The sequence below is a fragment of the Neopsephotus bourkii genome, unplaced genomic scaffold, assembly GCF_033783945.1.
Source record: "Neopsephotus bourkii isolate Nb327-2 ecotype Australia unplaced genomic scaffold, CSIRO-AGI_Nbou_v1 NB_659, whole genome shotgun sequence".
Lineage (NCBI taxonomy): Eukaryota > Metazoa > Chordata > Aves > Psittaciformes > Psittacidae > Neopsephotus > Neopsephotus bourkii.
The window spans coordinates 3648093-3662767 of record NW_026901158.1 but is presented as its reverse complement, the minus strand read 5'-3'; the positions used below and the strand labels follow the sequence as shown (position 1 = coordinate 3662767).

The 14675-nt window shown below is 46.8% G+C and overlaps 1 long non-coding RNA gene across 2 annotated transcripts; it reads right to left on the bottom strand.

Annotated features, from left to right (window-relative positions):
• Positions 1-316: 316 nt before the first annotated feature.
• LOC133211723 (uncharacterized) lies at positions 317-13811 on the bottom strand. 2 transcript variants are annotated; one of them, XR_009725269.1, is made up of 4 exons: positions 13721-13811; positions 6911-7180; positions 1439-1579; positions 317-862 (listed from the first exon to the last, which is right to left on the bottom strand). It is a non-coding gene; the product is annotated as an uncharacterized LOC133211723 (long non-coding RNA). The 2 variants fall into 2 exon arrangements; XR_009725270.1 differs by having other exon boundaries at positions 6911-7040; positions 13721-13806.
• Between the last annotated feature and the right edge of the window lie 864 nt (positions 13812-14675).

The following is a 14675-nucleotide window of genomic DNA, read 5'->3' as shown; positions in this document are numbered from 1 at the left end:
GTGCTCAGGAACAGCAGGGTAACATTTAAAATTCCCTTTCAAAAAGCTCACCTTAGAATAATAAAATGTTAATATCATTTCACGGGCTGGAGAAGGTTGCCAGCTGCCTTTCACTTCAAACTTTTACCCAATACTAACTGTTTGGGTGGGTGATGTGAGGGTGGTTTTGCTTGGTGGGGTGAAGAGATAAACTTTGTTGAAGAAGTGCAGGGATGGAAACGCGCTCACCGATGGGTCTCTGCAGGGCTACTCCAGAGCAGAATGTTTGTTTACTCCATAGTTTTTTAATTAAAAAATCATGCAAAAGAGCAGCAGCGGAATATTACCGGCTTTAATGTGCCGTCATACTCCAGGCTGCGAGAGGAAACGCAATTTGGATCACACCCCTTTCATTTGCTTTCATGGAGATGGAAGCAATGCTCCAGCACAAGTCTGCAACGTGAGATAACTTCCACTCTGAGACTGCATTTCCATGCCCAGAGCAGGGTATGGTGCAGGCAGGGAGGCAGGAGGAACAGGCAGCAAAGGTGGCATCATCCAAGGCTGAAGCTCTCCCAGCCATCAGCTGCCTTTATTCTGAGCTCTCTATCAGCACTGAATAATAAAAAATGACATTTCCATTTGAGGATGACACTGCTGAGGTCCCTGAATGACCTTTCTTATATCACCAGGGTCCCTTGTGCCTGGGAGGAGTTGTCAGCAGCATTGTCCATCCCATGTGCTAAGGGCAGAGCCCCCAGCACAGGGAAGACAGGCTCTGCAGGGCTCCAACACGACTGCAGCCAGGTGAGGAACAACCCTGCAGGCCAGCTCCTGGGATCCAAGCATCCTCCAGGCCACCAGGGCAGGGTCCTGAATGGCACTGGGGGGAGGCAAACAAACCCAGGGCAGAGATGCTCCCTTCTTGAAGGCAGGGTGTCCAAAGCATCCTCTTAGTCTCTGCCTGGACCCATGGGTACCAGCCTGGGTGCAGGACCACAGCAGGCAGAGGGTGAGAGGCATGGGGCTGCCCTGTCCTCTGGCTTTTGTGGGGTCCTCACAGAACCCACACTCTCCCTTCCTCAGCTTTACATTGCTCACCAGCACTAACACTGCTCCTCTTCAGCCATCACCAACCCTCACCCCATCCCACAGCATCCCTCCTCACTGCCCCTATCACTATTGCACCTCACAGCCATGGTTAAGGGGCTCCCTTTACAGAGGGGCTCATGAAGCAGCCGAGGCAGGAGGAGCTCTTCCACCTGGCAGTCCTCTTATCTGCCACCATTTGGGGCTGCTGTAGGATTGTTGCAAAAAGTATTTCATTAAAAATGAATCTGGATCCCAGCCGTTGTGTTATCTGACTGGTTCACAGGCGGGAGAGCAGTGAGCACAGCCTACGGTCCCCAGTGCCCATGTCTGATTCCCGTTTTAGTCTCCAGGATACTGGTACTCCTACCTGTCAGCAAGTGCCACGTTTCCCCAGTGATTTGCACAGGGAATCTACACCTGTGCAGAAACATTGGACACAAGAAGAGGACAGTCAGGCTTATAAGCATTCATATCTCCAGCAGCCTGTTATGTTTTCCAAACTGTATCCCTGTAAAAATGAATATAAATTAGGCTCAGCATGCTGTATAGCTCCCATGAGAAGCTCACAACTAAAACATGTGCCAGTCTTGTGTCAGCCAGCATCTTCATCACCCGCATCACCTCTTTTGCCGGATGCATCCCTGTTCTCCATCATTTTCTACATCCTCCTCTGAGAAGTTTTAAAACCCAACACAAAAGCTGCCTACTGTGGGTCAGCAAAGCCACAAGCAGGCAGCAAAGCCTGAAATAAGGAATAAAATATTTTGTGTGGGGGCAAAGTGGAGTAACTCACCTCCTCCATGAATGCCTGGAGCAGGCAGCAGCAGAGCTGACAGGCACCAGGCAGATGACCCCTAATAGGAGAGCACCTTAACCCCGAGATGGGGACCATGCACTCACTTCTCCTTTAATGCCCCAACCCCTGTGACTGCAAGGACTAGATGCTTTAATTTATAACGCAAAAAAAAAAAACAAACATATTTCCTTTCCTTGTGTTAATACTCTGTGAATATTTGATCTTTCACATCTGGTACACTGGGACCAGCAGGACTGACATTTTCCTGCTCTGAGTGACCCACTGTGATCGCCATCCCACAGCACAGATGAGTCAGCACCCATCACACACCCCCCTGCTCATGGGAGCCCAAAGCGTCGCACACAAACATGGTGCATGTGCAGAAGCAGACATGCCACCACATGCCAGGCTCACGGATGCAGAGATCACAAGGGATGCTGAGGAGCGAGCTGTGTGTTCACAACCTGATGGAAAGCCAGGGCTCCATCCTCATGGGAAGCACTAACTCTTCAGAAGCCATTTGCCTTGCAGGTGAAAATGAAACAAACTTTGAAAAATGGAAATGAAGAGGACTTGCTTGGGAATTTCTCTCTGGGAAAGTCATTAATTCATTTCAAAATTTTTCATTTCAAAATTTGTTTTCATTATTTCACATTATTTTATGACATCAGGAGTAGCGCATAATGTGACCTGTCATATCATGTCAAGTCATGTCATAATATGCATAATAGTAGCAGAAGTGCATAATATTACATGTCATATTGACATAATCAGAATATTCTATTATTATTGACTTTGTCAAACTAATTACAACACAGACAGGAAATACTTTGCTCTAGAAAATAAGATTAAAAAGGAGCAAACTATAAAAAAAGTCAGTTCTTTCCCCTTGCAACCACATTTTCAATGTATTTGTATAAAAACATTTAGACTAGTGTATTACATCATGTTAGGAACTGTTACATATAATTCCATGAAATAACGGAGTAAGAAAAATTGAGTCCAAGTAAAATTACCTGTTTGAAACTATTTCAGTTTTTCACAATAAACAATTCTCAACACAAAAATCAGCAAATCCTTCTATATATGAAACCTAAGGGTTCCCCCTATGAAACACCTACATGAAAACAGTCCTAGAAACAAAACTGCATGTGCCCAAAGAGCAACGAAGCTGGTGAAGGCTCTGAAGCACAAGTCCTGTGAGGAGTGGCTGAGGCAATTGGGGGTGTTCAGTCTCTCCTCTTAGGGGAGACCTTCTCATACACTACATCACCTGGAAGGTGGGATTGGACTCTTCTCCCAGATAACAGAAGAGGAAATGGCCTCATGTTGTGCCATGGGAGGCTTAGATTGGATATTAGGAATAATTTCTTCCCAGAAAGGCACTGGAACAGGATGCCCAGGGGAGTGATGGAATCACCATCCCTGGAGACATTTAAAAGACCTGCAGATGTGACACTTAGGTTTAGTGGTGGACTTGGCAGTACCGGGTTAATGGTTGGACTCGATCTTAAAGCTCTTTTCCCACCTAATTGATTCTGTACAGACCAATATTTCAGAGAAGATCCCCCGATAGCTCTGCAGTGTTTGTGGAAGTGCTGTCCCACAGGGTTTGAGGTGCTGTATCACATCCACGCTGCACCAGCATGCTCATACCCACTTGCACACACATGGCAATACCCACCTCTTCAGAACCATCCCCCTCCATGCCTGGGCTCACACTGAGCCCACTGGGATTTCTAATTGACTTGACATGTTATAAATTGCCTAACTTGGCTGTGATTGCTGTGAAGAATGGTACTTTAAAGGACTCAATATCTGTATATCTGCCTTTGATAAACATTGGCTTGCTGAGCTTAGATCTTATTTATTTACCCTTGGAGCAGGTTCATTACTATGTATTAGGTAGATATGACATATTTATGGAAATATGGGGACTCTTTGTGGAATATATTAAGATTAAATAAATCATTGACTATGTGGTCAAGAACTACAGCAATCCTGATGAATGATTCCATGATTTTTTTTTGATCCTTGTATAATTTTAAAAGCCATCCCCCTTTGTCTTCCTGGCCTGCAGAATTTCCCACACCATCATTAATGCACACAAATGCAAGATGTGCACCTTTGCTTGGGAAGAAAACTCCAGATCCCATGTGGCCTGCACCCTGTATGAAGGAAATGCACCCAGGTACCAAAACCCATCCCCTGGGAACCTGCTTAACAAGGTGAGAAATGGTTCCAATTCCTTTATCCCTCATCATCCCATGCACTGTAATCTGCCACGTGCATCCATTAGCCAATGAATTTACATATCTAATGGCACACTTTCACAAATTAGTGGTAATTACATTTAAAACAGCTATTTTGATACAAATCAATGAGAGCCACAGCTAATGACATAAATGCTATTTCACATGTCCCTTGGCCTCCTTGCAAACACTGGAGGATACAGACACAGCACACACCACAGTGTAGCAGTGCAATGCCACCAGCAGACTCAAAGCAAAATAGTTTTCCTGGTGGGATGAAACCAGACTTAAACAGAACAGAGCTACTACAAAAGCTTCACAGCCACTCTCTGACCTGTGGTATTTGAGTTCTTCCCTCCTCTTTCTTCCCAATCCTGCTCACATTCTAATACTTGGTGTTTGGTAATGGCAATGCTAGCTGCAAAATGAACATGGCATCAGCACATGCGACTATGTGACCCAAAGCATCCCCATCTCTGAGCAGGCATGGTACCACATCAGCACCAACAGAGGCTGAGCCCTAGCACAAACACCCCCATTAGCATCCATGTGGAGCTCACCCAGGCTGGTCCCCCCTAATGTGGAGCACTGTGCCCATGCATGGGAGAACCTGGAACTCTTCCTCCTGCATCCCTTTCCCATCATCTTTATTCCCATTCCATACCACTCTCCATGATGCCCTTGGTCCCACAGAGGTTCCAGGAAGCAAGCACAGGACTGAACACAGCAGCAACCAGAGGACCTCTGTAAAGTGTGCATCATGTTTTCCTTTTGGCTCAGGGCAGCAAGTAAAAGTCCATAAACACTGAAGAATTCTTAAGGATAGTTAAATAGCAAACTATCTGTTGATAATAAAATTTGCTTGCTTCTCACAAAGACCCAATTTTCCTACTATCCAAAGAAAGGAATTGGGTGTCTGCTTCCTAAATTGTTTTAATCTCTGGGAAAGAGTGCTTCTGGCAGAGTCCCTCAGCTGGAAAATAGGAAATGAGTTTGAAACAATAGACAAAGTGAGTAATACAGAGCTTAAGATGTCTGATCGTGATCTTGAGAAGTGAAGTTTAAAGAGATTCCTCAATTCACCTGCACGTGACCACCCTGGGAAGGAAAATGCCCTTCCTGGGGGGAGCCAAGGATGCTGTGTCAGGTCTGGAAGTGATACACACTCCCACCTGGCTGCCCAGTACAGTGGCAACCTGGAACATGTCTCCGCAGTGAGAGGGACACAGTGCCTCCTTGTCAGGATGCCTGTGCCACTGGGGACTGACACAGTACCATCAGCTTTAGCAGCTTGCCCAGGCTTTAATACAAGTGATCTCTTTAATTCATCTTCCCACTCCTCATGTGCACCCTACTGCTCTGATCCTTCAAATACAGACCCTAAGTGGCACTGCCAGCGATGGTCAGTGGGTGCTGCTGTACCTGTAACAAACCAACCTGGGTGCTGTGCACCTGCAGCCCTCACCTTCCCTCTGCAGCTTCCTCCCCACCTGCACATCCATCAAAATGCATCTTTGCTTTACCTTTATAAAGAGGTTTTCAAACATTTTTCCTCAACAGTCTTAAAGAACCAAGAAATCTTAAAATCCTGGAGGGGAAAATAATAACCTTCTGCTCATCCCCCTGCAGAGAGACTTTTTGTAACCCTGTTAACAACATCCGTATCACTGTGACACTAATTGAACTTTTCCATGCAAAGAGGCCCCTGTACAAATGTCAGCCCCACACATGGGGATAAATCCTGCAGCAGTCTTCTTCTGAGGCTGGTCTGTATAGAGCAACGGTCCATATAGAGACCCACTGGAGAATCATCCTGTGTCACAGGGCAGAGGGATCCTCTGGAGCCTGCATGTGATTTTTGGACTGGAAAAATGCACTTCCAATGGATACCAATTGGAATTTTTCCAATGGATACCCACTGGAATTTTTCCAATGGATACCCACTGGAATTTTTCCAATGGATACTGTATTTATAAACCAAATCTTTCCTGCCAGGACAGTGCTCTCAGCATCCCACACCAGTGCCGCCCTGAGCACTAAAGGAAATGCTCTTTTCCATCCCACTAAGTGAAACAATTCAAACCAGGAAAACCTTGATAAAAGTTTAATTAGGAAAACGGTCTCCATCTGTAACATATCCCCGTTCTCCCCATGTATTAACCCTTTTGCCATAAATCTGCCACCCTTGAAGAAACCTGCCTTCCTCACAAAACCTACTCAGGGTTCACATTATTTTAATCAGTTAGAGGGGTTTAATACATTATTGATTTTTAGGAGAATTGAAAAAGCTCCCATATTAAGTCCAGGTTGCTTATTCTTTCTGTATATGACATTCAGGTACTTGTGAAAAATTATACCAATTATGAAATCAGCCATTTACTGCTTCAAAGTGCAATCAGTTGTCACACTGGAAAGCACTTGCTCCTGAATATTATTAGTTGGGCTATGTGCACAGGAAAGTGCTGAGAGGAAAGACTTTAACCAAAGGGCAATTGCATGAAATTTACTTAGAAATAGCTATTTATCACCCTTGGATTTCCTACTGTTCAAATCCACTGCAGACACTTTATGGAATGAAACAGCCATCTCACCAACGTAACTCAGCCAACTGAGGGGGCTTTTTCCTCACTGACATTAAATGAAAAATTTAGAAGTCATTGTAACAGCTTAAAGATGCATTATCCTTTTTGATGTGCAATTTTAGCTTCATATCAAAAGCCATATAAAATAACCCCCGCACAAACACAAAAAAGGAACTTTAAAAAGTTTTATGACATGTAGTTCATCTTACCTTTTATGCATCTAACAGGCACCGCTTCTCCTGCTGTTCTCAGAGACCATTGCATGATTACCACTATGGGGGAGAAAATATTGCCATAGCAGCAGCAAAACCAGCCGAAGGAAGGATTAGTCTCTGGAGCCTGGGAAATGGAGGGGGAGAAGCTGAGCACCACAACGCCAAGCAAATTCCTCCGAAGCCAGAGCGCAGTGGGATTGCAGGAGAGCTGCCCATTAGAGAAGCCTTCAGTTGTGTCACAAACTGCACCATTAATGGGTTTTGCTGCAGGCAGTGAAGTGAGAGGGAACATAAATTAAAGAGGGTACACTCAAAAGGAATTTCTAGCTCGGTAAAGATGTCTTGTCCACTTGGTTTCCAGAGCAGGCAAGAACTTTAGAAGACAAGGTCAGCTACTCAAAGTAGGAATGGAACTGGTCAGACTGGGAGCGTTGGCACAGCACCCTTAACATGCAGGGCTAACGTGTTTGATTACTGATAGATATGACCAACTGGGCTGCAGGGATATCACAGGGCCAGCACAGCCACCTCATACAACTTGTACACAAGGTGCCGCTTCTTCCTCTTCTAGTTTCTCCAAGTAAAAATCCACAATAAGAATGGAACAACCTCGTGATTTCCATGTTGGAAGCATGGCCAGGTGGACAGTAGGGAGTGTCAATACAGAGCCAGTCACCATGGGAATGCAAATAGTGTTCCCACAGGAAAATGGGAAAGCAGCTCTTGATCCACCAGATCTTGACGACCTGAGTCAGGAGCGCACTGAAAACCCCCATACCTATGAGTATGCTTGGCTTGTACACAGCAACAGCACCCAAACCAGCCCAATGGCTAGGAGACAGCACAAGACGCTTCCCACCTGCAGGCCTGTCCCAGCTCTGTCTGGAGAGGGTCAAATTCAGGGATGAAGGAAATACCAAGCCAGAAATAGGCTCCTCTTCCTTCACTTTGCTCCTGCAATGCGGGTTAGAGACCTGCTGGTCCCACCAGTGAGGGCTGGGCATCCACCATTTGTTATCTGAGCTGTTCTGGATGAGCCAAGGGACCACAGGGATCACTTCACCACACACATCACCGTGCTGCAGCTCACCGAGACAAATCCAAACACGCTTCCCACAAGCGTGCATGCTCCTGGCTGGGGAATTCTCACTCTGTGCATTTCAAAAGCAGCTGAACCTGGTCCCAAGAGCATTCAACCCACTCCCTATGGGGCCTGGGCATGTACTGCCTTCAGTTAAGCAGTCAAACATAGCCACAGACAAGGTTTATGTTACTTGCCACAGTCAAACCCCGTGCTTCAGAAAACAGGCAACTTTAAAATCATCTTATTCTAGAATTCCAGGTCCCGACAAAGAAAGGAGGTGCTGAAACGAGATGCCTTTCCAGTATCCTTCAGCATGGCATGGGTTCCTCAGGTGTCTAATAAGCACGTTACAAAATGCACCAACAGTAGTCTTAACAAGCAACAGCAACCAAGATCTAAACAGCCTGCTTTATAGCACAGAAATAATGCAAAACCAGAACACTTGGTGTATTTTAACATAGCAAAAGGATTGTTATACCACCATTTAATTTAATAAATAGTAAAGTATTTATAAATGGACCATTTCATAAAGTGTTACCAATTTCTCCATACACAATAATATGATTTGCACAAACGTTTGTCCTTGAGGCAATAGAAATTTTCTTTGCAAATCAATCCTTACAAGGATTGTAATTAGTATCCGTTAAGGCAGCTCACAGTACCTGTAGCTGTATTTCTCCCATAAAAGCCCTGATTGCTGCAAGCTCTCACACAAAGCTAATGACACAGAAGGAAAATGCACACATCGTCTAGACTATTCATTTTAATCAAGCAAGAGTGATTTTTTGTGGCCCATTTGATACGACTTTTACACAAGATACAACCTCGCTCCATAGGGGCTGGTGGAAAAGGTCAACATTGCTGTATAAAAATACATTTCAAGGAGTTTAAGAAAGCAAAACCTACATAAGGATAAGGACCACCATTGTGTGGGCAGAGCTGCAGATGTTACATGCAGCCAGTGATTTCTGAGAAATGTGTGGATCTAGTTTTAGATGCTCAAAAATTAAAAAGTCTTATTTTGTCAGCTTCTTGCCTTAGCAATGGGATGCAGATGAGAATTTGTGTGTGTTAAGGTGGGTTAAAAGCAGATACTGTTCCTTTAGGAAAGGTTTTACACCCAAAAAGCGAGCACCCAGGTGGAAACCAAGAACTGGCTTTGCCCAATACCTTGTGTTGAAGCACAGCCACATTCATGAGCAGCTTGTGGTGCCCAGAGGATCTGGATTGCGATGGGCAGCAGGACACAGGGCTCACCACGCTTGGGGCTGCCAGCAGAAGAGCAACCCCAGCCCAGTGCTGCCTGTCCATTGGCACACAGCACACAGCCACACCAGCTCCCTTGTGCTTAAACCACTGTTTTCCAGACTCGGCCATTATCACACACCTTTCCAAAGCGGTGCTTTGCTGGGTGCAGTTTAGCTAATACCACTCTTGATGATGCATGTTAGTGCAAAACACAATTGGAGACCCTCCCGTGGCCAGCAGGAATAACAGAAGCCTTCCCCACGGAGCCAGGGTTGCTCTGAACAGCAGCACACAAAGGCAGCTGTACAGCATCCTGCTTCTCCTGGTAATTACATTCTCATGCCAGGGAATCCCACACACACAGCACCAAGAGACACAAAAGCCACCATCCAGGGGGGGTCTACTCTGGGGCATCCCACCATGATGCTCCACACCTCTGCTGGGGGCTATCACAGGACGCTGGCACTCTGCAGCACAGCCACATCCTCCTCATAGCAGCTCTGATCCAAGCCACATATGGAAGAGGAGCCTTTTGACCCCTTGAACACAGACCTGAATCAGGGGGTTCACCTGGAGCACCCCAGTGCTTTCTGCTGCACTCAAGTGCCACCAAATAACACAGCAGGAGCAGGATTTTTCTGTGAACAGGGTCTAAAATTCCAGCTCTAGGTCCAAGTTCCTGCATTAATCATACCATTCATCATCATTACCCACAGCCACCCCACTTGCTGCCCCAAAGACAGCGGCAGGGGCAGGGGCTGATGCACTTTGTTCCTTCCTCCTTCCAGAGGAGGGGAGGCCAGGCACCAGTAAGATCACTGATCTGGAGCACTTGTCTGTCCTCCTGAGCCAGGAGGAAGTTAATTTATCACAGGATGGAGAAAACCCAGTCTTTAAATTCCCTGGCTGCTTAATTAAAGGGAACTTCACAATGTTTGGCTAAACCTTGCTCCAAGGACCCAACTGCAGTGGTTCGAACACCCAGCTCAGTTGTTCAGGGCCACTCTGAGGACAGAGCAACCCCTGACACAGTGGTGCTGATGATAGATCGCTCTGGCATCCTCGTGCAGCCTCTTTGGGAGCTGGACCTGACACCCACCACGGGGTGGAGAACCAGCCCCTGCAACCACATCCCACATCTGCAGATGCTGCTGTGCTAGGTAGCCCAGAGAGAAAGAGCAGCCAAGTCCATCACAGACCTGGCTGCAAGGAGAGCTCCTTGGCACTCTCCAAGAGGTGTGAGGGGAAGATTAATCTTAATAATCACTGTTCTCAGCTTGCCCCATGCTCAGGCCTCCCCTGCACAGGTCTCCCACATCCCCATCTCTTCCCATGCAGGGCTGCACTGCGCCCAGCCTGCAGAGGAAACCTTGCATCCTGACTGCCAGGCTCAGCAGCGCCTTGAGGCTTTTCCCCTCCTGTCCACAAAGTAAATGAAGTGGGGAGAGTAATACAGTGTGCTCTCAGCACGAGTGACAAGCCGGTGCCTCTCCCGGAGCCGCTGCGCTGGTATTAAACAGACAAGACAAGCTTGCAGTCAGTTATCGGCCAAAAATATAATGAAGGAACAAGGCGGCAGAGCAAAGCCGAGTCACCCCGACCAGCCAAGTGGAGAATTGAATTTCTCACCAGCTCCCCAGCAGCAAAGCGTCTCCGAGCTGCGGCCTCACACGCACCTACAGCTCTGACCCAGCGGCCACAGCAGCTCACTCCATCGCCACAGGGCTGGGAAGGGGATGCCCCATTCTCATTTACTAGAGCAGGGGTTGGTCACCACAGGAAAGTGCTCAGCACAACACAGGGTGTCAGAGGGGTGACATTTACCCATCACTGCACAGCAGCAGCCTGGGCTAAGCACAAAGCAGTGTGCAGGAGACAGGGGCTTGGGAAGTGCTTTCAGCCCAGCAGCAAAGCAGCCAAGGGTAGAGAGGTTCCAGCTCCAGCAGCATGGGTCCAACCACAGTGGCCATGCAGCTACTGGGGTGCACCAGGGAGCTGGGGACCCTGTGCCCCCAGTGAGAAATGGGCATCTTGGTCCTCAAGCCACAGGCACTCCTTGAGTTTGCCAAGAGGGGGAAAGTTTACAGGAAACTAAACTGCAAAGAGATCCTGATGCCAACAGAGCTGCCTGGACCCGTGTTGGGCTCCTTCCCTTTGAGCCCTTTTCCATCCCTTTGTTTCCAAAAGAACATTTCTGGAACTCTTCCCTGCTGTTAGTGCTCTGCACTCAGTGTTACAGGCAACTCTGGAAAAAGTCAGCGATTTGGGACAGCCCCAAACCCAAAACACACACAGAAGCAGAGGGAATTAATTGGCTGCCAGAGAGAGCAAACCTGGTGCAGGTTAGTGTAAAAGTACCCATCTCTTTAGCTACTCATCCTGGGGCAGAAATAGGGGCTGAGCTGTAAACCAGGAGGAACTGGCTTCAATCTCAGCCCCTGTTCAGCATGTGCTACAGAACTTGTTCTCTGAGGTTTTTTTAATTCATGTTTTCACAAATGAGAAGACCTACAAAACTCCTTTATCACACAGTGACCCTTAGGGTACCACAGTTTGGCTGAATACATGTATTTCTGGGCTGATGCACAAATTTCAGACCCATTTTGGGAAGCATTTTGAAGCTTGTTTCAGTGAAAGGGGAAGAGGCAGGACACTCCAAGCCTGATAGATCTTTTAAAAGATGTAGCTCGGGAGTGTTAAACTGAAGCCCATAACTGCAGCTAGCTAAGGTTTGCATGGCCAGCAGCTCATCAGGACCAGGTCCTGCTGCATCCACATCAGCAGCCCAAGAGCTGCAGCCAACCCAGGGGACTTCCTCCTTGCAGACCACAGAGCGATCCCCATCCTGACTCCCGGAGGTGCTGACACCAGGACACTGCTCCCCACCCCACAGAGGAGCTTTGCTCATCGCAGCGCTGTGACAGCACCTGGGCAAAGTGACACGGTAACAAATGGGCTGAACCAGCCAGTTTCTGCCTGCAAGAAATCATGCAACGATTTTCGGCTCCACACAAACATTTACAGCCAAGTTATAAACTCCTGTAAAGTGCTGACAGACCCTTCGCTCCAGCAGTGCTAGCAGGTGCCCCGTAATGAATGTGCTGAATGACCTACCAAGCAAAGTTATTGAGGCAAAAAGCACCACGGTCATTCAACAAACAATTAGAGAGTGTCCTGGTGGGGACAGCATACTAACAAGGGAAGGAGCCCAGAAGAGCTGAGTAAGCATCCTGCCTTTCCCCCCCAAATTCCTCCTCTTTTCCATCCTGGGCTCTGATCTATAGCATGACTCACTGGAGCTCCAATAAAGCTTTAGAGATTGTTATGCTAAATGAGGAAAAAAAAAAGTAATTGCCTTTCCCCCATCTAGAACTCCCGATATATAACTTGGAGAAATATAATTAGCTGCTAACTTCAAAGATGCATTGGATTTTTTTGTAATGGGCATTGAGACCCTGTATTAAAGAAAGCTAAAAGAAAAATGATACACTCCTCCTTGTAAATGGAATAAGACTTAAAGGTTTTAATTAGGATTCACTAAGCATCTGCAGCCAGGAAAATGGGAAAAACACCCTCATAGTATCTTACTGTTTGAAAAACACATATTGGGGAAGAAGCTTTCTGCAAAAATAATTAAGGAGAGTGACACATTTTTGTCTTTGAGCAGTAATTATCTATTATTAAAAATAAGCTGCTCTTTTTACTCCATTTAAAATTAAATTACTTCAAACAAAAGAAGATCTGTGCAAGGAGGACCGGAGGCACTCGCTCATTTGGGGTGGGGGAATCAGTCACACAGCGCATACAGGAAAGTTCTGAGGAAAATCTGGAGCACATCCTGCACAAAGAGGAAGGGCACCTGCCTGCAGTGGTCCTTGGTGGCCCTGCAGGGTGGGTACCTGGGGGTTCTCAGAGCCTCTTGCTTAACAGCGGGGCTCCCATAATGTCTTCCCACAGGAACAGCCTTCTGTTCCTAGACAATTAGCTGTGTGTCAAAACCAGGCAGAGGAAGAGCTACAGGACAGGGCTATTGTAGCCAGCTGGGACAGGAGAACAGAGTCTCCTCATTCTCCTTTGTAAGAAAGCAGAATAAGCCCCATGCAGGGCTGCCCACATCCCAGGGCATAGCTTAACTGCTCAGCAACAAGAGCAGAGCTGCAGGCTCAGGCCACCCTTCCCTTGGTCTAGCACACCAGACACCCCTACTAACTGAATTACCTACACCCTCCTCAAGGCCACAGCTAAGAAAAGACTCGTAGTCTTTCAGGGTACACCGCAACAGGGTAAGGTGAAACCCATGCTAGACAATTACCAGGCAAGATTAATCATTGCTTGCTATTTAAACCTCCAGTCACCAGAATGCATCCTATACCTGGTTCAAAGCAGTCCCTGTGCATCCAGAAAGTTTCATAACTAGAAAAAGAGTTTCCTAAAACAACAGAAGGCATTTACAAAGTTGGCTTCCAACCTACCTTTTCTTAGTGCTACAGACACTGAGCAGGAACATGAAGCAAGGAGCCCAACAGCACCAATCCCACACCCAGCATCCCACCCACAGAGGAGGGATACTCATCATTAGCTTCAGGTGAGGGTGTCCTGTGGCCTCTTATCTCAGAGGCCCCGCCCCACTGAGGGGCGGAGGGCAACCTGCTGCCCATAAATGTGGGGCTCAGAGCATCATACCTTTCTTCTGTGCATTTGGGACTGTGCTGGAGGCTGCTCTGCACTGGTAAGTAATGTAGGAAGCCTGCAGTGTCTTCTGGGCTTGTGTCTTTCTTTTGTTTCTTGGGGTTGTGTTGTCTATCTGATGTTTAGTAGATGGTCTTTTTGTCTTTCTGTTCTCTGTGCTGTGTGGAAAAAGCTCAATTAATTTCCTGAAGAGCATCAAAGTTTGTCTAACCTGGGTTTTTTGACTGCTCTGGGGGCTTGAGTGAAGCTGTTGACAAATGTTCCTATAGAAGGCAGATGTATTCCTATGGAAGGCTGATGTGGTTGGTGTTTCAGGAGTTGTGCTTGGAGCAATTTTCAGGAGGGCTCAAACCCATGTGTGTTTAGGGGAAAAGACTCAGGTTTTTGCATGGAAAGTATTCACTCTCTGAACTCCTGTACTATTGCAGTCTTTCTCCTCCTTGCACTGTGCACAGACAAAGCTATAGAACAAAACTTGTTTTCTTCCTGCTGCCTGGCTTTTAATAAATCCTTTCTCTTTTAGACTCTGTGTAGGCTAATTCTTGATTTACTGCCTAGGCTTTAATAGCTGGAGCACATCAGTCATCCGAGCACGAGCTGGCTTGACTCAAGGAGCAGAGAAGCACTGATGCTTTCCCTGAGCTGGGCATGAAGCTTTGAACCACTGACTTGCAGAGATTTTCTGTGTCTACATCAGGAGACACAGAAAATGCTTCTGTTGCTTGGCTTCCTCATGAC